The 24,630-nt window shown below is 40.7% G+C and overlaps 1 protein-coding gene across 1 annotated transcript in view; it reads left to right on the forward strand.

Moving 5' to 3' along the window:
* Positions 1-24,630, forward strand: part of CDYL (chromodomain Y like) — a 109,693-nt gene that overhangs the window by 72,648 nt on the left and 12,415 nt on the right. The window lies entirely within an intron of this gene.

Below are 24,630 nucleotides of genomic sequence, written 5' to 3' on the forward strand. Positions count from 1 at the left end.
GTTTCGTCCCCCTGACGTCTTCGTCTTTTTCTTCGCCTCCGAGTTTTCGGGCTTGGCGTGGGCTCAGCATGACCCACTGCTTTGCATGTTTCTGCAGTATGGTCTGGACCCACACCTTGTGCGCAGAGAAACAAGGGAGTCACTTTCTGTGCCTCCTTTTCCTGTTCTCCACTAGGCTGAATATCTGCCTGTGTCTCATGTCCATCATTCTGCCTCTGTTCTGCCGGCTGTGAAGCAGCCGTTGGGGTCATCACCATAGAATCACAGGTGTTTAGAACTGCACAGGTCTGGACCATCTCCAGGATATTAGAAGTCTCTGGAATGGTTTCCAGGAGCCTCTGGCAAGCAGAATTAGCATAGCTTCTTGCTAATTGCTCCAAAATTATCATTGTCAAAGTTATATCCTCGACTCTCGTCTCTAAAAATTGCATCAGACGCGATATAAATTCATTAAAAGCTTCCTCTGGCTTCTGTGCTATGTCTAAGAAGTCTTCCTTTGGGGAGAAGGATAACTTGGTTTTTATCAATGCAGATATCCCTATGTATCTGCACGAACCTAAAACCCTGAAAGAAAAGCCAGCTTGCACATCAGGGCAATCATATTGACTCCTCCCCATAAGTAGGTCAACTCCGACCCCAAACAAGGGATCATCTCGAGGCAGGTGGCTATTTTTGACAGCCATTTGTCCAGCTAGGAATTTCCAATTTCTTTCAAAGGTAGAAACCTGTTGAGGTTCAAGCATCATTGTTGCAAGACCTCTTATTACAAAAGGAAAGATCAGATCCTCAAATTCTGCACTGATCCATTGAATTGCCTCAGTGAAGCTTATATCATCTTCTGCCACGTCCCTTGATAAGGGAAGCGGGACTGCCCATGATGGGTCATCATGGCTATGATGCTGTGGACCCACGTCCACAGCTCCCTGAACTGGCTCGGGCAAAGCTGCATCTTCAGGCAGCAGCTCTCTTAGGTCAGCAGCCTGGTTCACCTGCGGACTAAAAGCCTCATCCGATTTCGCGACAGGGAAAGCGTGCACATCAGAAAACGCTTTTGCCCCGTTATCATCTCCCACAGCCGACCCGGCCCCGTAGGGGGGGTGGGCGGGGGACAGTGGCTCGCTCAGACTCCTCTCTGAGCGGGGGGGCGATTGTCGCGCTGGGCAGGGGGGCGTGGCCGACAGGCCACAGCTTTCAGCTCCTGTTCCATCAGCCGATGGGTCGGTGGCCGGGGCCAGAGCCGGCAGCAGCTCTGCGGCTCCAGCGCTCGGCCCCGTCTCCTCTGAACGGAGGGGGCATGCGGCGGGGCCGCGCGGCGGTGCGGGGGGGTCGCACGGCACGGAGGGCCCCGCAGCAGCGGGCAGCGTTGCGCCCAGCCCTCCCCCCGCGGCGCCGGACCGGCACCGGACGCGTGGGGCGGGGCGCGGCGCGGTGGGCGGCGGCGGCGGCTCCGCTGCGGGCACCGCACAGACCGCCGGCGGCGGCGACCCCGCGCACAGCATTTGGCGCGGCGGGGGGACGGGGCAAGGAGGGGCCGTCCCCGCCGGGCTCGCCTGCCGAATCCTGCGCGGAGCAGGTCGCGGCGGGGCGGGGCGGGCCGGGGAGGCGGCGGCAGGGGGCGGCGCCGGCAGCGCCGGGGGCGGCGTGCACGGCGGCCCCCCCGGCTCCCCGCAGGGGGCCCGAGGCGGCGCGGCTCCGCGCGGCAGCTGCAGGGCGGACCCCGCAGCGGTGGCGGGCAGCGGGGGGGTCGCCGCGGCACGGCGGCCCGGGGCGGCGCGGGCGATCCCCCGCGCTCGGCGTGGGACCCGATGCCGAGCGCTCCGCCCCCTCGGCACCCCAGCTCCCCGCCCGGCCAACCGCGCGGGGAGCGGACCGAAAAAAGCTTTCCCGCCCTTCCAAAAACCCCGCTGGGCGCGCCCAACCCCCGACATGGGGGTGGCGGTCTCCTGCATCGGCTGCAACCCTGCATCAGAGCAATCCTCGTCAGAAGCGACGGAGCTCACAGGGGAGCCAGTCCTGCTTCCTGTCGAAAGCCCAGAATCAACTTCAAAGTCCTCCCCAGCCTCTTTTAAAAGTGGGAAGACTGTTGTCCATGCCCGTAAAAGAGTGCCTGCCTTAGAGTTTCCGTCAAGGACGGCAGAGAAAAGGCTTTTTCCCAGGGTTCTCCATGGGCCAATATAAAGTGCCTTTTCAGCAGTATAAAAAATTCCAAGTTTCTTTCCCCAGCTAAATAGTTCTCTCACGTGTTTCCTGGTTAAGTCAGCGTCACAGGACAACAAAAAGGAGTGGAGCAGTTCCATCATCAATCGTTCCTCTGAGAACATCGTGGGTTTCTTCTTTTTGCAGCTGTAGAAGGCAGATTTTTTTTTTTTTTTCTTTCTTCTTTTTTCTTTCCTCACTAGCTTGCAACTTGACCACGTATAGGCGCCAGTTATCACCGTGGAGGCCCAACCAGGAACACAGACTGGGGACGCAGATCTGGGTTCAACAACAGCAGCAGGGCAGAAGACCCTGCCCTTAGTTTATTTTTCCATTATATACCTGTGGCAAGGTGACCATGGATTGGAGAAGGGTATCGCCACCTCTCCTGTCACATTGGTCCAGGAGGCTGTCATTCAACCTCCCCTTGTCTTGGAGAAAGTATTCATAACATTGCCAATATTTACAAAACATGGTCCTGTGTTTACAATTCACCAGCGTGAGAAACTGCACGTTTCTCCTTTAATATGAACGCTTAGCAAACCAGGAAAATTCATGGCAACATACCAGTAGAAATATATTTGAGACGACATGGAAAATGAACTTAATTGTGTCTAACATTCACTTTGTCTAATATTACCTGCCCCATAAAATTCCAGAAACTGATGCCCAGTTCTGGAATGACTGCTTCAGAGACTCCTCCCTTGTAAATGCACAGAACAGGATGGCTACTGATGTAATACATAGCCAAGCTAATTGGCAGCTTCTGTGGTCTAGAGGTAATAATGTAGGTAGAAACCAGCAGGAGGCCTGTAGTCAGTGGTGTTCCCCAGGGAGCAATACTGGCTGCAGTCTTACCCAACTTGTTTGTGAATGACCTGGATGAAGGGATGGAATGTACCCTCAGTAACCTTCCTGACAGAACTGGGGGGAGTGGCTGACATACCTGAAGGCTGTTCTGCCATTCAGCAGGACCTTGATAGGCTGGAGAGTTGGGCAGAGAGGAACCTAATGAGGTTCAACAAGGGCAAGTGCAGGGTCCTGCACCTGGGGAGGAATAACCCCAAGTACCAGCACAGGCTGGGGGCTGGACCCCTAGAGAGGAGCGCTGTGGAGAAGACCTCGGAGTCTTGGTGGGTGACAAGTTGACTATGAGCCAGCAGCGTGTCCTTACAGCCAAGAGGGCCATTGTTATCCTGAGGTGCATGATGAGGAGAGTGGCCAGCAGGAAAAGCGAGGTGATTGATCCTCCCACTCTGCTCAGCCCTGGTGAGGCCTCATCTGGAATGTTGTGTCCATTTCTAGGCTCCTCAGTACAGGAAAGACAAGAAGCTGCTGGATGGAGTCCAGTTGATGACCACAAAGATGATTTGGGATCTGGAGCATCTCTTATGAGGACAGACTGTGGGAGCTGGGCCTGTTTAGACTGGTGAAAGAAAGATTGAGAGATCTCAATAATGTATATAAATATCTCAAGTGGGTGGGTGTCAACAGGATGGTGCCAGACTCATTTCAGTGCTGGCCATAAGGTAAAACACAAGAAGTTCCACCTCATCATGAGGAAGAACTTCTTTAAACTGAGGGTGGCAGAGCACTGGAACAGGCTGCCCAGGGAGGTCATGGAGTCTCCCTCTCTGGAGACATTCCAAACCCACCTGGTGTGTTCCTGTGTCACCTGCTGTAAGCCACCCTGCCTTGGCAGGGGGTTGGACTTGATGATCTCCAGAGGCCCCTTCCAAATGTAATGACTCTGTGAATAAATAATAAGGGGATGTGTGTTATTATATCTCAGTTAAATGAAATAGGCTTTAATCAACACTGTTTGGTTTTTATTGTCAGGATAATAGGCTTTTGTCCACAGAATTTACCGGACAGACTATAGAATCAAATATTTGGGGTTTTTTTGCCTAACTTGGGGAGAATTCAGGTTTCATTGCCTGAGTCTGCTGCTCTGAATTAATAACATGAGTAAATCTAAAAGGGAATAATCTCCATATCTCTAGTATAAATTTAAGACTATATAATTTGATCAACCTGGTGAGGTATTCTAGTATTTGGTTGAGAATTTTTTTGTTTGGGTTTGGTTGGTTTTTTGGTGGGGGTTTTTTTGGCACATTATTAAAGGTCGGGATAATAAGATATCCAAGTCCATGTCTACTAAGTGTATAGAAAGTGCCTGCTTCTCAGTTATTCTGTTGTCTGGTCATGCCAGGGATCTAAGATCAACATGCAGTCATTAAGAAAGTTCTGTAGGTTGGTTATAAATGCTACAAAAGCATCAGGCTGATCTAAATCCCTAAGTTTTATGAAGACAGTTAATATGCTGTGAAGAGTAATTTCATTCATGGAAATGAAGGGCATTTGCTACCTCTTCTGTTTCTTGTAGTCTTCTCATGATTTTTCTCAGGTGATTATTGAAAAACTCAGTCTTGTGGGAGAAAGGCTCAATAGCAAATCATTAAATGATTTGTGACTTTAAAAACTAAGGGTGTTTTAAAAAGGAGAAAAAGAGACTTTCTCCACTACTTTTTGAGAACATCTTATCAGTGGTTTCCCCTTACACTTCTGAAATAACTTTTCTGAGCCTTGTTTCAGTACATAATAGAAATAAAATAGATGATTCCAGCTGGGAGGTAAAGGCCTCTTGTTTACCTTACAGATTGTAAACTTAACAATTTTATACACTTCTTCCGGTAAGCTGCTGTAATGGGTAATAAATTCTAATGTTCCTGAGATTTCAATTTTTGGCTTAAAATAAGCAAATGCCAAGGACATAGTACTCTTCAGTATCCAGTAGCCTATCTTATGTTTTGGAGTATATGGATATGTTCTTTCTTGCAGAGATTCTTTGCTCATTTCCAGTGTGAATTTTCATTAAGGTCACTGGCATGTGTGATTTTTCTCATAATTATAGTTCCATACTTCTCATAGTTAATTGTTTTATAATAATGCAAGATAATTTACCATATTTTGATCTCTCCGTAGAAGAGCTAATATTTCTTCAAAGCCCTATTTTGTGTTTTTAATAAAAAGTTGAATTTTACTTGTGAGGATGTGGATGTATTTTAGGGAGCTTTTGGAACAAATCTGTCTCTTTTTTCCTTCAAAGCGAGTTTATTCTTTTACAGTAGAGGCAAGTACTATAACACTGTTCTATGCCTGTTGCTACCGAAACAAAAAAAAAAATTGTATGATACCTCAGAACTAAGTTCAGGTTTATAATTTTTATTTCTCTGTATATTATCTTCACTTTTTCTGCCCTCCTGTTTTTGCTTTTCAATACAATCCCCATAGCATGGGTTTAAGTTTTGAGTTTTGATGCTGATAGGTTTCTTTCTTATTTTTCCCCCCCATGGTTTCGGCTCTTACTGTGTAGTAGTTTTTCACTTGCTGTGAGGTGAAAAGTCGTAGGCAATGCTAGTGGGATAGAAATGAAACCTGCACAGGATGTTACTCTCTGATTTCCAGATTACTTGAGAGGATTTAAGCGGTAAAAATGTGTAAGACAGCAAAGATCGCTACCTAAGAGCGCCACAGGCTGCACTGAGTGCAGATTTCTGTAAAACATTTCCTACTTTGAAAGCTTATTCCCTCAAACCTACCTAAGTGTCCTGAGCAGAAGACACTCTGCTTCTTCTGATGCTTGTTGTTCCTCAGCCCCCTTTTTCTGGCAGTCAGTTTTATTGTGAAGGCCTACAGAAAGATGTTCTGTGTTTTGTCTGGGGTCCATCTTTAAAATATTTAGATTCCTGTAGGATGTCAGTATTTGTGGTTGGTCTATTATTTGTTGGTTTGTGGGTTTTTTTGCTCTCGCAACCATTGTTAGACATTTTAAATTGTGAAACAGATGAACAGCTAAAACCCAAATGTTTTAAAGTTTGGAGGGTATTTAGTTTCTTTGTCTGTATATCTGTCTCTCAAAACATTGTACATTGCTACAAACCAAAGGAATTCCATAGACAAACACTCTGTTTTACCAGATGGGTTTGCCTGAAATACCCAGGATTCTGTTACATTCCCTTTATTGCAGTTGTGACCAGCACAGCAGAGGTAATAACTCTGTCCCTCAATGCTGTAGTGGTTGGGACTTGCCTAACCTTGGTGCTGCCATAATGTTGCTGTTCTTACCCTCTCATGAGGATGTGGTCTGGCAAGTGTTACAAGTGGCACTGGCCTTTTTTGCTCTAAATCTCGTGTATATGCTCATGGCCTACTATTTATTTTATTTATTTCTTTATGAAACTTCATATTCATTTATGGAACTTTCAATAGAGATGTGAATACTCAATTTGAATGACTCATTTTCAGAACATATCAATTTTGGGACGAACATATATATACTGAAAAATGTCTGTGTGCTTCTGATTGTTTACATTTCATTATATGCCATTTTTGCTGTTTTATAGTAATACTTACAAATATTTACTTTATCATATTTTGTGACAGAAAATACATCTAAGTGGTCACATTGTTAAATCAACCGAGAAATGAGTCTTTACTAAGAGATAACAAATGTTATTTTTGAAATATAGGTTATAAATGTAAATGAGATTAGACAATGTTAAATTACTTAAATGAAGTTTAATACTAAAATCCACATAGAAAAAGAATCAATTACATTGACAAAGTTCAGTTTCTCTACAGAAAAACAAAAAAAGGTTTACAGAGAACTTTGTGTGTGTGTTTACACAGACAAACTTGCAATGCAATGCCTGATGATTAGTTTTTCATTGAAGATGTAACATGGAATCATTGCTTTATGTCACATTTTTTGAGAGTGGATTTGTTTTTAGCCATCTTACATGCAGTATTTAAGTTTTGTGGAAGTGATGAAACTATTGGCTTGAGATTTTAGTTGTTAAGAAGAGGAGGGGCAAAAACCTCAGGCTCTTTACCTATTATCCAAACTCAAATTATTAGAGAATAAAGGAAAGGAAAATGTCAATAGCATAGAGTTCTGCAGTGACTATCTGGCTTGCATCGGAGGGAATTACATGGCAGAAGTGTATGGGATGTCAGGAATTCCCATATTCTGAGAGTGTCATGTGTCGCTCTGCAGTTTCCTTTCTGAATATCTGCTGTCAAAGGCGGTGGAACTGATAATCTGCTCCTCACATAAGCCTTTGTGCAATGATTTGGAACTTAACAGAGCTTTGGCCTGTGTATCAGAGATGTGCTTTTACTATAATCATCATTTATAATCTGTTCAGACTTGGCCACCTTTTGAGTCTTTCTAAAAATGTTTGGCTCTGTGCACACTCGGCAAAACCCTCTGTTTTTTATCCATTACGTACCTGAAGATCGCCTACACTGAGCAGAGTCTGCTTGGAAATGAATGTAATGATGCCTGCAGATGTTTCCTACTGCCATGATGCTAACAGCAGAGGAAGCAAACACATCTCCTCGGCATAGAAATAGACATCCTTAAAAAGATACTGTGTTTGTTTGTGGGTGGATTTTGTTTGGCTTTGAAGTGATTGAGTTTTGTAACCAGCTCCTTCTGCTATGGGATGGCAGGACCTGGGCAGCTGAGTCTGTCTCTGGGCAGGCCAGGTAGGGAAGGGGCTGCTCACCAAATTGCAGCCTGCTGTGCTGCCTCTGCTGCAGACAGCTAAGTGCTCTTTCTGCTTCAGCTCCCTTCCCGTCCACCTCCTTCCTCCTTGATTAGTTTCACCAGCCTTTTTTATCTTTCTCTAACGCAATCCTGTGCGTTGCTGTACAGGGGTGTCTCTGTGCCCTTGCTGTGTCCTTTCCTGCCCGTCCTGCTGGGAGCCCATCACCCCCTGCCTGCCAGCCTGGGACAGCCGCTGGGATCTGGCAGAGGGACAGAAGCAGCACCAGCCTGGAACACCCTCCTGCAACGCTTGTTCAGCTACTGAACACTCCTGTGGCTCATGAGGATGTTACCCTGACAAAGTATTCATTGATTTAGTGGAGAGAAAAAGGAGGAACGTGAAGGCCCCTCAAGAGAGAACTGCCTCTGCTTTGGCTGAGATTCACGGAAAACTAATTTCCACTTTCCCTCCCCCATATGCTTTGTATATCAGTTAACTTCCAGCATTCATGAGTAGCTGGTAACACTGGGCAGTGCTGGATGAAACGGGCAGTAGCAGAACCAGTATAAGTCAAAAAAATGGGAAAAAAATACCCTCAAAAATTAACTATTGTTATCCCACCTTGGTAAATGCAGTAAGCCAGGGAAGCATGGCACTCTTAAACTGTATATGTCCACTCTTGCTATTATTTTATCAGATAGTCCAGACTCCCCCAACATGATGGTCCACACTTAAAAGCCATTATATTAGGGAAATCAGACTGGCTTTACTTCTCTGTCTGTAACCCTGCCAAATTCTAGTTTAACACCAAGCATTGCAGAAGGTCATCTCAGAGAGTGAGTCCTAGAGTTAGCCATAAACTCCCTTGGGCATTCCAAAAGGTACTGCACACAGTTTATCCAATAATACCACCCATATTTAATTTAGACAATATTTTGGTTGTACTGAGACTAAGGAGATTAGCAGTTTCCCCTGATGAATGGCTGTTCTTGTTCCTGACCCTTGAAGAAAAATGGGATTGTCATTTTTAATCTGATCATCTGGAAGTTTCCTCTTTCCCCAGGCTATGTTTCTCATCATTATTTTGAAACTGTTAGAAGGCTATCATTTCTTGTACCCAGTCATAGATCCAGTCTTCTGATTTGAAAGTATTTTGCAAATAATGTGTAAATCAAGAGTAATTTTTACAGCACTGAGATCATTGCAGAAATTACCATTTCAGAGTGGAGGCTAATCAACAGGAACATTTTTACAAAGACCTTCCATAGCATGAGATGCTAAGCTTTATGGTAGAGATGCAGACACATATACTGGAGCCGTGGTTGTGGCTTTCCAGACAAATAATCAGCCTCTCCACAGAAGAGGATTCTTTCCCTCCAGGGTTGATTCAAGGACACAGGCAGAGCTCTCCCCATCATGACTGAAAGCAGCAGTTAGCTGAGGATCCAATTGTCACTGTCCACAATTTGCTAATCTGCACCCAAGACCGTGGATCCAGGTACCTTGTCTTTGTATTCCAGCTTGTTGAAAGGCAGCTGCCTTTAGGTAGAGGGGGAGAAAAAGGCAGAAGTGTTACACAGTGTGATCACACATGCATCACAGAATGCTAGGAAATAACGTTGGAAAAGACCTTTGTCATCTAATCCATCCTCCTTTCCCCCAGACTGCTCTGCAGATGCCGTTGTTGATTCAATCCAAGTGTTTTCACATGCAGAGGAATCCATCAGGGTCACAGAGAAACACCTGTAGCTCTGGGGTGCAGAATGTGCCAGCTAGTAACTGTTGTGTCAGTGTGCAGGAGTAAAAACAAGGAGCTGCAAAATGGAGGTACATTTTCTCTGAGGGTCATCTGGTGGAACAGAAGGTGTTTTAGGCAGTGTGATGGGACTCAGGATGCCATCTGCTTTTGTAGATGCCCTCAGGACATCAGAATGTTGATAACTCTAGCTGATCAAGGATATAGAGGGAAAGAGTTTTATGAGTGAATTTTTCATTGTAAAGAATGTGAATGTCTCTGGAGATGCTTGGGTTGATGTAGAACATTTTTTTGTCTGTGAGAACTAAAAAATGGGGGGAATTTTTGTTTTCAGTGTTTGACTTGCATTTACTTGTTGAAGTGTTTGGTTGAATCAGGACATTATAAGGCAGCTCTTGGGCATATAGTAAGGTAGACTGCAACACACAGAAATGGATGTACATTATTTTAAATGGACTGCACTTAACTTTCTTTGCTTATGAATCCTGGTTATTTGTTTTGTTGATTAGTATGACTGTACAGGGCTGTCAGTGCTAGCTTTTTAGAGAGCCTGTCTGGGACAAATGCTTTGGCTTTTGTAGTGGAATCCTACCAGTTTTTTTAAGGAAAATAATTGTTTTAAGTTACTGTTTCCAGTTGCTTTGTGACCACTGACATGTAGTTTTTTAAGTTACCAAAGCAGAGAGAAATCACTGACAGACCCTTTCAAACAGTGATCTGGAAACAGCACAGGCCTGAATTCAAGCCACAGATTTCCCTTTACCACGTAAAGAAAACGTATTTTCAATTAAGTAATTTCAGTCTTTCAGCTAAGCACATGTGGGACTAAAATTATAATCAATTTTAAATGTGGCATATAGTGCTGGGTTTCTTCTGCTTCAATTTTAACCTTCCTCAAGGAGAATATAGTGAACTAACTGCTGTATTAGTGTTTGCAAATTTTATTGGGTTTTTTTGGTTGGTGTGTTTTTTGTTTTGTTTTGTTTTTTTTATGCTACAAGTAACATGGACTATGGATTCGTGTTCATACACCAAGAGAATTAAAACTACTACAGTAACTCCAATACTAAATACTAAAATTATATTATTCCTGAATGGGTACAGGCAACATTCCTTTTAACAATAGAAATTGCAGCAGCAGCAAAGCTTTAAACAGGCAAGCACAGAATCCTATTTACAAATTACTGCAATTTATTGGATATACATCTGATCCTGTTTTGAAGCAGTATTTTTACTTTAGAACAGTTTGAAAACTGATGCATAGGATGAGTAAATCTCAAAACAAAAGAACCACCTGTTTAGGTTTGCTGTGTTTCCAGTTTACCCTCTGAGCCAAAATCCATTATTTGCCCACTTCTGCATTTGATTAATTTCTGCTTCATGGCCATCATACTGGGTTTTCATATTTTACAGGGAACATATATAAGCTAGATGAAAAAGAAGGGAAAATTTTTAACTTTAAACGTTAACTATCCTAAAAGGAAGGGAAAGGCTTTGCTTCCTGGGTAGTATGCACAGTGAAAGACACCTCATGGGGAGAAGTAGTTGTGAGAGAACCACCCAAGGTGGAACAGTTTGAGTCTCTGTCTGGAAACAAAATTGTTTGATGAGCTGGTAAATATAGAATCATTTAGGTTGGAAAGGGCTTTAAGTTCATCTTAACCCAGAACAGCCAAGTCCACCATCTAGCCATGTCCCTAAGTACCACATCTGCATGGGCAATGTGTTATGGCATGTGAAAGGAATGTGTTTTGCAGTGAAATTTACTATTTACCATAGCTATTAATTTAGGAATAAAAACTTTCCTAGCAGCTTTAGAGTCTGTATCCTTTGCACTGTTTTCTGTGTCCTTCAGAAGACTGACAAAAGTTGACAACTAAATAATTCCAAATCGGCTTTTTGAGTACATATTGCACTAATTCTCAGAGATATCAGGGTGCTCTCTAACAACATTTTCTGGGGGCTTACTGGAGCATTTGTTAGACAGATTTGTGAAGCCTCAGCTTGAATTTTAGTCCCTTTTCACTCCCTTATAGTCTGCTCTAGCATTTATTGTAGTCAAAACTCTTGCTGCCTGGGCCTAGCAGGCAGGGAAGTCCCTGCTTGGGAAGAGGAGGTGATGAATAGTCACACTTCTCTGACTGTCCCTGTTCGTGCTTCATCCCACTGCAGACTGTGGCAGCCTCAGCAGATGCGTGGCTTTATCTCCCACCTCCCTCTGTACCTCATGCCTCAACAGGACATCCTGTTTGCATTTTCCTTCCTGGGACAACTTTTCTTGTTCCTTTTTTTCCTAGCTAAACATTGATAAACTACAAATTGATGGCAGCAGTGAAATGGCACTGTGTTTCTCTTGCAGATACCTGCAACAGTTTTTCTCATGATTTTTTGGGAGAGTTTGAGGAGTTTACATCACAGACTGTTTTCTATAGTGAAAATAAACTAGTCCACAGATGTGGTCTAAAGTACAAGTCGTTGAAAAAGTAGTTCCCAATCGAAGTGTATTTTGTAGCCTCAGAACTCAGAAAGGTAGATTCACAGCAGGAAGCAGGTTTTAAAATGCTAATTGTTATTTGCTAGTTGTTAAGCTGGAGAAGAATGTGTTGATGTCGTAATGTTGACATGGTGCTTTTCACGGTACTCTGTTATCCTGTCCTCTTTCCCCCTACCTCTTCAGATGAGTTGCTGGTCAGTGGCACCACATGGGAACTGATCAGGCTGAAAGTTAACCCAATGCACCCTGCAAAAATGTTTGGCTTGTTCCTGCTGTTACATTATTTTTGTCAGTTTTGTGGGGTTTCTGGCATGTCTTCATTTGTTTATGTCAGATTATTACTCATTTCTTGACACTTAGTCAGAAGCTGATATTTCTATCCAAATAATGAGCCTAGAGAAGGAAAACACTAATATTTTTGCCCAGATAGTCAGCGGTAGTTGAACTGTATTTAATGTTTTTTGTAAATTTGGTTTAGGATTCCATTGCTCTTACTGGAGACTGGGAAAGGGACAAACAAAGGAGGTAAAAGTACAGGTGATAGTTTAAAACTGGAATTTGGTTGAGCTCTGGAATGGTTCAGCAGATGCATCAGTGGATGGAGGGATGCTAACCCAGCTGCCTTGTGTCTGGGTTAGGCAGAAATACCTGCTATGAGTGATTTGTTACTCATGTGGCAGACTATACAAGGAAGAAACAGCAGTGAAAGGAAACAAAGCTTAATTTTGATGTTATGTAAACTTGTTATGTATGATACTTAAGTACCTCAAAGTAATTCAGTATGTGCCGCTTGCCCAGGTCACAGGAGTATGCTGAGGCCTATGGAAGGAGTGATCTTCCTGAATTTTCCAACTAAACAGAGTGCCAGTTTGTGGCAAGAGCAGTCAAGCCCAAGGACATACATGCAGCAGACTTTCTCCTTGTAGCAGGAATGAACTTGGTCCGATACGAGCAAGGATATGATCGTACTGCTTCTTGCTTGTGGTCTCTTACCTGATTTTGTGGGGTCAGGAGGAGAGTAATCCCTCTTTGAAAAACAAACCCCACATTAATTCTTCTAGAAATTTCAGTAAGTTTATAATTTTGGTAAAAAATTAATGAAAAGGATGATCCCACTACAACATTTTTCTTAATTGTGATGATTCAAAAGAACAGCTTAAAATACTTTGATAGCATTTTAACTGGGCTGTAGGGGGAAGTACCTAATGGTTTGGTATCTTTTTGCGATGTAGCTGACATGGAAAAGCCATCAACCATTGTAACTGAGAAAAAGACAAGGTGTTTATGATTGGAAAACACAAATATGCTGATGTATAGATAAAAACTATATCTGGAATGGAAATGAAATGGAAAACTATAAGCAATAACTTTCGTTCCAGTTACCTGTTAATCTTAGGCAACACATAAGTGATGTGGCAACTGAGATCTATTCTGAGATCAAATGGAGATGCAGAGTATCTTATAACTCCGTATATCCATCTGCCAGTGACAGAGAATGTCCACATAACAAATATCCTGATATAATAACCATGAAATCTTTGTTGCTATGAATTTCCACTTTCGAGCGTCAGTACATTTTAGGATTTTTTAGGAAGCAAAATTAATTTTGGATAGAAAATTTTTAGTTTTAAACATATTTCTGACTTCACAGAACTGAGAATAGTTCTGTGTATACCGTTTCAATGTTGAGCAAAATAGGGTTGTTGCTGTGATAAGGTTATTGATTTTATATCCTGAATTCACGTGTAAGTACATATGATACGGACGCTTCTGATTCATAATTTGTAATGGTATGAAACCACAAAATATTGGTAAGGTACGTTCCAAGTAATGAGTGACCTCTTGTAAATAGATGAAATTTCTCTATGGTACCCAGAATGTCTCTTCTGAGTATTGCTTTGGATCTCCAGTAGGTGTCAACTGGAAGGACACTTTTGAAACTTGACTTTGAGAGCAGTCTTGTTTATAAGCAGAGATAAACTGAGGAGGTTTAAGGCTGCCTCTTTTAAAAAAATGTTTCTTCTGCCTGTATCTGAAACTACATCACTACAATTTTTATGACTCAAGCTACCTTCCAAATTTGCTAGTCTTTAGCAAGCAAATCATGGAGGTATTTCACTTCTGATACATTTCCCACATAGACTATCACATTTGTCTGTTTCTCTTTTTTTACTGTCAGCAGTCTTGCCATGGTCAATCCTTTTAGTCTGTCATTTGTTGTATGTACAATATATTCATACCCATTATAAATACTTTCTGGTTTCTTACTGCATGATGGTTTCGCCACTAGTATTTTAATTGACTTTGTAGCTTACACTACCTTTTCACTTTTGATTTTGGTCTAATTCTCCTTTCTTTTTTTTTTTCTTTATCACTGGAAAAATAATTTGTGTTTAGCATCTGTAACTATGAGAACTTCAGCTTTACTTTGCATTTCTAATACCCGTTCTTTATCTGTTTTAGCATCTCCCTGTATTCTTCCCAGTGTTCTTTACTTCCTATTTTCTTGTAAGTATAGCATATTCTCTTTTTCCCCTCAGTTTCTATTGACCTGTTTAACCATGTGCAGTTAATTGAAGCTACATCCCACTCCTGAAGAAAATAATTCAATTACTGAATTACTGTATAAGTTAATTTTTACACCCTCTCCTTATGTCTGGGGTATCTTGATATTTGTCTGAAAAATATTTTTTGCAGTATCTTTTTACTGCAAAAACACAGCTATCTAAAATTGCACAGCATTCACCTTAGTAGAAATTAAATTTCAGTTCTATTCTGTTTGTTTAGTTGTTGGAATCTGACATGAACAGGTGGGTCCCTGGCAGGTTTCAGGAAACAAGTAGTCATGTAATTCATCTATCATTGTGTCTTATCTATGACATGTTTAAATGGTTTCCGAGTTAAAATTGAGCTCACAATTGTGGCTGCTTATGTACTAGTCCCATTAGTTTTGTGTACATGATCTTTGCTTTAATCATTAGAATTCTTCTGTCTTTTGTGTAGTGACTCCCCTTGATATTTTTGGTTTCTCTGTGTGTTCTTAATAGGTTGTTTCCTGAGGCAAGATTTAGCATTGTAGGCAGCTACTGTACCTAAAAATGTTCAGACCCTGTCACCCATGAACCATCTCTCAGTAAATATAAGTTTGAGCACAGCTGTAGGAACTTCCTGCTGAACACGGAGCTTCAGTACTGGACTTTGGAATTTGCAGTGATATGTTTAAAAATCTATGAATTTGATCTGGATCTGTGAACACATCAGTATGACTCCCATGAAAAGATACTCTTCTGCCCACATCACCAAATAGTCAAATAAACTAGTGCCAGCTACACAAACTATAAAATTCTCTGCGAGGCCACTGCACACTTTGATTTAAAGTATCAGACCTGGTACAATTTGTTCTCGGTTTTTGTGTAGCAACAACCATTATGGTACCTAACTAAACCTCCCTTGGTTTTGGTAGGGTTGATAGTAGTTGTTAAGTCCTACTCTCTGAGAGAGACCTTAACTGGTTTGTCTTTTAAGATACTTGTTTGGCAATGTTTCTTAAATCACAGGTTTTTCTGTTGGTTGGTTGTTTTCTCTGTCACATTAGGAAGATGTAACTTCCTAATTTCTTGATTTTTTTTTCTTCCCCTTCAAAATTTCAGCCTCCTAGTATTAGTCTTTCTAATAATTCAGAAGCTGTGGTTTCATGTTTACACATTGGTGCCACTGAAATAATATGTCCCACTTAAATATCATCATTCTAGTTCTATTGCTTCTTTAGCTGTCTCTTGTGTATAGCAACAGTACCATTGTTGGTACTTGTATTTTCATCTAGATACTAATAATTTCTGTAAAGAAAAAAAAAATCCAGTACTTCATAAAAGCAGATTCTTGCAGGAAAAAATAGCTTTTGGAGATAGGGACCACCTGTAACTAATAATCCTGGCTTCTATATTCCTTGCTTTATAGCCTGAGGGAAGCCACTTTGGCAGCTCTGAACCATTTTCTGTGTATGGCAGCATGTGTTAACTACTTCATTAGTGGTTTATGGACTTATCAGTTCCGGTGTTTTGTCTGTGAGATTTTTCCTTTGATAATTTGTTCATAAGTAGGACAACAGTCAATGAAGTAGAAAGTCTAAGGTCTTACACAGACACTTACAGCTTTCCTCAGCAATAGGAGGAGCATGCACCCAGACAGAATCCATGCATGTGATCCATACTGCTGTGTAAGGGCAGCTCACTGCCTACAGCCCTTCCAGCTGCTGGCTGAGATGTCTTCTCTGTTCACTGCTTTCTCCTGTGGTTATTTCCCTGTGATTTGTCATGGGCATTTTTTAGGGGGGAGGGTTATTTATTTACCACTTTATTACAAAATTTGATGAAGACTCTTAAGATGGGGATTTTCCCAAGACTTGTGGCCATCATCATAGAATGGTTTGGGGTGGAAGGGACCTTAAAGATCATCCACCCCTCTGCCAGGGGCAAGAACACCTTCCATTAGACCACACTGTTCAAAGCCCCATCCAGCCTGGCTTTGAACACTTCAGGGGTGGGGCATCCACAATTTCTCTGGGCAACCTGTTGCAGGGCCTCTAGATTTGTTCCAGCAGATCAGTGTCCTACTTATGCTGTGCACCACGTTCAAGATCTTTGCTGTCTCTGCAAATCCCAGGTGTGCAGATCTATACCATTTCTACTGCAGTTGGGGCAAAATGATGTGAAGGCAAGTGCCTCCTGTGTTTTCTAGTAATTGCCTGCAGGGATACAGGAAAAAGCCTAATTGAGGGAGGATGTCATATTTTTTCATCATGCAAAGCATCTGGTCTGAGTCATACTCTTGGTAGTCTCCTACTGTTGACTTTAGGACTTTCTCTGAGGGTTTTTTTATTTATTTTATTATTTCAGTGGAGTATTTTTTTATGATGATGATGATTATTGGGGTATTATGGATATGCTCCACAAGTTCTTCAGTTGAGGCAGGTCCTCATATATGTGCTGATCCTAGCTAGTACAGCTGTAAAACAGACAGGAGAGGCCAGATTCAGCTTGAAAGCACAGGTTGTCTCTTACTCCTTTCCACTGTGCCTCCTTTTAGCTGTTGCCAGTAGATCATATCCTCTGCAGAAGTATAAAAGAGCAGGTTTGGCAAGGTGATTCTGTTCTGAATTGCATTTTCCCATTCAGAGCATCTCACTGTCCAACACCTTTTTCGTGGGATACTCAAAGATCCTTTTCATCACCCATTCCTCAGAGGCCCCTAAAGTTGTGTTTATCTTTCCCAAGACCTGTAATCTTCTTTTCACCCTATTTTTTCCTACTGGTGCCAATGCCCAGCTCTTGATTTTCACTCCACACTCCTTCAGGCAGCAGAAGTGGTCAAGGAGCTGGCAGTTCTCTTTGCGTAAGGTTGATCAGGACTAAATGCACAGCACTGCAATGTGTAGTTTTTCACTTGAGGGTTTTGGGAACCTCTCAGAAAAGTCAGAGACTCTTCTTTTGCTCTTCCCCTTCCTACCCCAGCCAGTTATTTCTTCCAAGGTCAATAATTTCTGATAAGAAGGTGCTGCTGCAGAACAGTTTGCCTGTGAATACATAATGTATTGCAGGTTTCTCAAGTATAAAGTGTAGCTGGTGGTGTTAGGACACACAGCTTGTGTGCTGGAAGATGGCTTCACATTCATTTTCCACCTCTCAGTGAACCTCTTGTTGAATATCCCACAGGAGGTTGAGACAGCTTCGATGAATAGCAGACATCAGATAGTGGCTGGAAGGACACATGTATCTTGAGGTAGATACACAAAAACAGAGGTGCTTTTTTCCAGCAGGGATGCTCACTCCAGCAGTCTGATCTCAGAGTTTCCTGAAAAGTTTAACACATGCACATCAATGTCTTGAACTTCTGAAAGTCCCAAGCCTTCCCTGTCTATGACTTTTCTGGGTTGGAATGCCAGATGGCTTTGGGGGCAGTTGTGAATGGAGCTCTTGCAAACTCTGGTATTGAAAGCTTTTGTCTATGTGATAAGAATGAACCTGTCAATTAGTATTTACATTTGTTTTCAAAAAGAAGGTAAATGAAAGTGTTCTGCTGATATAGTATTATACCCATCTATTGAAATTTCATTCATAATCTAGCTAAGATATTTTAGAATGTTTTGTTGTCCTTACAAGCATTGTAGAATGTGTACTATGGCATGTATATGTTTGTGTCTATAGGTGAAACTACTGGGATATCTTTTGGCAGTATCTGCTCTAGACGAGCCTTACATTAGGACACTGATATCCCACAAAAAGAGAGCCATTTTTCACATTACTCAGGGGACTGGATTAAATTGCAGTGAAGTGCTCTTAATATAGAATGTGTTCACCTTAGGAGTTAGTGTGAAATAGCTGAGTATACTTCAAGTTTAAACCTTAGCCTATTTTGCAATAGCTTCCCTCTAGATGAGCCCCAAGGGATGTCCTTGCTTAACTCTCAAATTTGAGAGCATTTTGGATGAATGCTGTGGTATCATAACCTGCAGCTCCAAAAATATCAAGATAGAAGAGTTTTCCCTTATGAAATGTTCTCAGTGTTAGAAGGCCTCAAAAAGGAGTCTGTAACCTGGGAAAGGCTTTTCTTATTTCACTTATTAGTGAAAAAAAGAAATGAAACTACCTCTTTGCTTCCCACATCAAATACTTTGGTGCGTGCTACTGTGAAGTATGGCTGGGATTTCTTGACTGGAATAATACTGGAGGCACTTAGACTTCTTTATATATATATTTTCCTTACAGCATCTAAAATGGTGAGAACAGTCGTGCGCTGTTTTGTATTTTTCAGTAGCATCTTGACTATAGATTCAGTGGAAGACAAATCACTTCAAAAACAGGCTAAAAGTGCAGTGGCAGGGAAAAGGAGAACATTTCTAATTTATCTTGATTCGTGATAAAGGAGAAGAAGATTTTGCTATCTGAGGAGTGTTTGTTTCTCTTTTTTGGTGAAGTAATAAGAATGGAGATGTATTTGGAAATCCATTCAGAGTTGTTACGAGGAGGACATTTTCTTTCCACTGTGAGACTGTGGAAAGTTTACTTAATACATTATGCATAAAAATGCACAGTTCCTGTTCAAAGAGAGTAACTCTTAATCATAATCATTAAAAGGTATCTGTTATTTATCTGTTATTAATGTTATCCTTGTTGATTTTATAGCACATCTTAGGTCTAGTGTTTTTCTTAGGTCTAGTTATTCCCATTTTTCAACATACGTAATTTTCTTTTCCACTTACACAATATAAAGCAGGCTACGGTAAACCTATTTAACTCAAAGGTGAAGAAATGCCATTTTCTCTTGTATTAATTGCTCACTTCCAGTAATAGAATTTTATGTTCTGATTAGTTGCATTTTTGGTTGGCATTATGAGTTTATCTTCACGTGGATGCTTATGCTCTGAAAAGGAAAGACATTCAAAAGCAAAAATAATGAATAGCCTATAGTCTACTAAAGTCCAATATGACCAGTGATGTTGCACTATTCCTAACAATACTAAAATAACATGAAAATATATTTGACACTCTAAGTAATCTAAGAAACAGAGAAGACTATCTACACCAGGGGGAAAAGGCTGCTGTAGACAATATCACTCTAAATGTGACATGGCAGTCAAGATTAAAAGCTAGCATAAGATGGAAAAACTTCAGAAGTTGGGTAGAGATACATTACTGGGGCACATGTGTGTGTTTCTCTTCTCACATAATTCTGTCCACAACAGCAGTGTCCTGTAAGAAAAGTAGCTTTAGTAGGGACAATGTTTCCAAGTGACATTTCTGATTAACACCTATACAAAATATATGGAAAAGAGCAGTAATTAAACAGCATGGGAAAAGGACTTTTTAGGAGTTGAAGGTGGACATTGACAATCAGGCCTGCCAGCCACTGCATGACTGCTTGCTGCTGAGTTGTAGTTTCCTGTTGCTGATGTTCCACCAAGTTCTATAATAATTTGCCAGTTAATCTGTTCTTAAAACCTGCACTCCTTGTACTGATTTGTGACGTATTTGCAAAAACAACAGAAGGTGTGTGAAAAACAACTAATAGTTCCCTGTGTAACAAGTTCCTTGAAACAGAATCAAAAGTGGTTAACTTTATTTAGTAAGGATAATGTTACAGTGCACAAACACTCTTTCCCTCCCCACAGTAAGAGTTTTGAGAAGGATATCAGCAGCAGGGTATTGCAGTGATCTCATCAGCTGATAATTTGAAGGAATATTGTCCTTTTCCCACCCCCTCTCTCTGAGGCATCTTTGGGGATGCCTGTTCTGATGCTGGGGTGTGCGCATCTTTTTGCTGGTTGCACTGTTGGTTTGTGCTCTGTATCAATGGAACACCATTTTCTGGAAGGAATTAACTGAAGTTGTGTCTTTCTTACATAAGTGACCGGTACATGCTGAACACTCTCAGAAACACAGAGCAAATCAGCATTTTAGGTGAAATGTAAAATAAATTGAGACTTCTTTTTCTTGCAAATATTTATTGTGACATTTCAAAGTAAGTGGAACTTCTATTTTATTCAAAAATGTAAGTGCTATTAATATGCATACTCAGACAAAAAATAGGCACATACATAGGAGATTTAGAATTCTCGTTTTTAGTTTCTCTAGTCCCTGCCAATACACTACAATTCTACAGTATTTTCTGTGTAGTTGCTGAAGAAGAAATGGAAAAAATATTGGAAACTCTTCTGTATTATGTTTGCATTGTGGTATCGCTGTCTGGAATTCCTGTCTCCTGTGAAATATTTGATGTAGTGCAGAGTTAAGACTGGTAAGGCCTTAACAGTGTTTACAGTTAGAGATTGCTAATACATGTGAACATGTAACAAAACACCTTTGTTTGTAGGCAAAAAATGAAACGTCAGGTAACCTGCACTGGACAACTAATGTTGAACTCTTGTGGATTACATATACAAGGTACAATCAAGAAGTAAAAGTATAGAAAGAACTTAGACAAAAAATGTAACTTACTTCTAGCACTGGATTTTAATTTCCTTTTTTTCATTGAAAATTCAAGTTGTTTTTACCAATCAGTTTTCTAGATCATGTTGTTCCCTGTCTGGTACTTGAGTTGTAATCAGTTACAGTTGCAGTTTTATTTCTGCAGTTAAGACTTTAAGACACCTCTGCTGCTGGTGTTTGTTCATTTGCTTTTTCAAGTAGTTGCTTCTCATTAACCCCTTCATCACTTAGTGTAGGAAAGGACATAAAGGAGAGTACAGGAAAGACATGGGAGTTCCCAAAGCTCCTTGTGAACATGTCAGGCTTCTCTGAAGATACTGAGTAATTTCAAGATTAAAATGAATGCTGACTTTCAGTGCAGATGAGTGCCAGGCATTGAGGAGGGGACAAAACAGGTTTACACACCAAACCGTGCCTACAGCAAAACATTAAACAGTGACTGGTTCCTGGCTATGTGTTGCTGCTCAGGGAAGGGGCATTGGGTTTGTTTTGGATAGTTTTCTGCAAGCGTCTGTTTGGTGGTAGTTTAAAAAAATACAACCCAAACCCATATTGAATATTGTGTCCCATTTTGAGCCCTGTTCCAAGAGTTAGTAGAAGAGAAAGAAGCATGGAGAAGAATGGCAGGCTTGGACTGGTTTCTGGAAGAAGAAAAGGGAAATGCGACTGCAGCTAGTCAATCTGGAGAAGGGCTGTGATGAAAGGAATGAAGAAAGTCAACATGTATGTTCCAGAACTTGCTGCCAAGAGATGCTTTGGAAGACAAACTCATAGCAGTTTCAGAAGTAAATTGGACAATCCCATGGAGAAGAAGAATTTAATTACATGGGGTTTGATGCAGCCTATGATCCTGGGCATGCAAATTTTAGTAATTGCTAAGTATCTGGTAGCTGGAGTTAAAGAAAAAAATTAGACAATATTCACACCTCCCATGTTCTAATGCTTCTTCCTTGGGCATCTCTGCTGAGCTTTCAGAGAGAGCATACTCTGTCAGTCAAACTTTCAATTAAGAGCACCATCACATATGTACCCAAAAAGAAGCGTGCAAAAGAAGCTTGTCTGGTTTTAGACAATTTCTTCAGAGGTATCCCCAGTATTGTTGCAGGGAGGGGGAGTATTTGCATTCGAGGTTTGATATGTAAGTTAAACTGAACTTCTCAGTAGCAGTGAAGCATGAATAGCTTAGAGAGGTGCTTGGGATTTTAATTTTGGATTATTGTGAAGTGAGTGTACCTTGTGTTTTTCACAAAAACACCTTTGTTCCACCCCCTTTCCATAACTAGTATTTTGTGTCTGTCTTCCTTTGGATAAGACCAGTTCCTTTCTTATCTGTTGCTCATAGCTTTAGGGGGGGCTTTCCCTCCAAGGGCAGTTGCATGAAATTGCTGACTGTTACCAGGTGTTGGTCAGCAGCTGCTGAGCAAAGTACTCCCCTTGGCTTCCTTTTGCATCTGTATGATGAAGCTTTGGCTTTGTCCAGTAGTAGTACTCTCTTCAGCTCTGAGATCACATTGTTAACAATTTGCAGGTGGAAAGATTTTTATATAACTATAAGCTGTTTGTTTATGCCTTAAACAAATAGTTCTTCATTAGCTGACAATATCCAGGGTAAACTGCCTTTTTCCCAAGTCCTTACTTATTTTTGGAAGCTCAGTTTGAAACGAGAGGGCTGTGGTGTTTTATCTTTGTTATGCTATCTTTATTAATGTCTTAAAATGCAGAGCTGCTTTTGGTTTGTCAAAAACTCTGTTTTAAAATATTAAAATATAGCTGTAGTTATCCTGAAGATAAGCAACCTTAATGTAAAGTTTTCATATGAGGAAATCTCGGGCAATACAATTAACTCTCAATTGAACTTGTTTATTTTCGCCCTGATTTGCGGTACCACGTGTTCAAGACTGAGCAGCAAACCCACCTTTGCCTGTGTACTTACAAAATTAAATACTGCTTTATGTCTCTGAGTTGCCTCTTTGCTTCCAAGGACCAAATGCCAAGAGAAAGAGCACCCTGTGCTGTCAGGTATTCAAGGTCCCAAACTTCCATCTGTAATGACAAACATTAACAAACATGTTTTAGCCCTTTTGGTGTCTAATCTGTATTGGCTGGCCAAGTCTCCCTGTGCAGAATTATGTTTTCTAAAGCTGACAGATTTTTTATTCCAGTCTAAGTATCCTAGAAGTGTGTTTACATGACTGGAAAGAGGGAACTTATTCCTCTGAACTGCAACTGTCCCTTGCTTGTGTTTTGAAACTCCCAACTATTGGTAAGTGTAAACAGGGTTTATATGAAAAGTCAGGTCTCTTGCCAGTTCAATAAGCATGAAAATTGGTCTGTGGTGTTTACAACTTGATCTTTCTTGCCAGAAGTTTTGTCTCTCAAAGTATATAATCATTGTCTCTTGCATCTCAAAAGTAATTTTCTGGTATTTGAGTATATCTTTGGAAGAATGAATCATGGGAAAATATAGGCTCAAAGGTCTTGCAAAAGTTTACTGACTCCTTATTTTGGCTTAGTCTAGTCTTTCCTGCTCTCCCAATTCTCCACGTTTTTCACTATGGCTAGGGCAAAACACATAAAAAGCTTTGATCAGGGTTTAAAAATCAAAGGTGATTTCAGTTGTTTTAATTTACATTTCCTATGGAAAACCAAGCCAGTGATACTGTTTCATCTTGTGTTCCTAAGGAACTATGGGTCAATATTGGTGCTCCTGCAAATTCCCTTTCAAGATAATTCTTTTAAAGGAATATAATGGCCATAATATATGTTACAAGGGAAAAAAATGAAAGCATTCTTCATCAACTTCATATTTAGTATATATCTTTTTTTTTTATTCTGCTGAAATGAAAAAAAAAAGAAAAAAGGAATTATATAAGCCATGGAAAATTTGGGAATAAATGTGAAAATTTTGTGACAATACAAAATACTAATTTTCCATTTCTTCTTGTTCACCTCTGTAACTAAAACTCATCATGAACTGAATCCAGTTTCTAACTCCTCACTTTAAACTAAAAAAATTCTGTCTTTAGCTTCTTCACAAAAAGGTGAGATGGTGAAAGGATTAAATCACTAATACAACAAGAAGGACCTTAAAAAGGAGAATAAAATCTTATTATTGTACAGATCCTTAAATAGACTGCTTGCCTAATTATAAAATATTTATAACAAAATATTTGTTTTAAAATATTTGATATAAAAGCTTCATTTATATCCAGGGACAGCTTCTGCAATATAAATAGGAAAATATATAATGTTCTAAATTTTAATTAAATTTAGTCTCTTTTCTCATTGTCTCTCTCATACTTCATATGAGTCAAAGTAAGCAGCACTTGAATACAGTGGATATGTCAAGACACTAGATATTCCAATTACTTAAGTGAATCTTTTTAATGTCTTCACTGGATCCACAACTATTTCAAGTCTGTTGCAGTTAAAGCAAAATTTGAAATTATTTAATTTTTAAATATAACTTCTCCAGAAATATAATAACAAATTACAATAACATTTAATTAATAACTTACTTATATGTGGTTTAGCTCTACTTCTTAAGACATCATATGCATGATGTTCTGAACTATCTGTTAATGTGATAAGGGCGGTGGCTTTCCAGAAGATTTTAGTCTCAGGGCTCAGTTTTCAGGAAAAATC

This window comes from Prinia subflava, chromosome 1, assembly GCF_021018805.1.
Source record: "Prinia subflava isolate CZ2003 ecotype Zambia chromosome 1, Cam_Psub_1.2, whole genome shotgun sequence".
Lineage (NCBI taxonomy): Eukaryota > Metazoa > Chordata > Aves > Passeriformes > Cisticolidae > Prinia > Prinia subflava.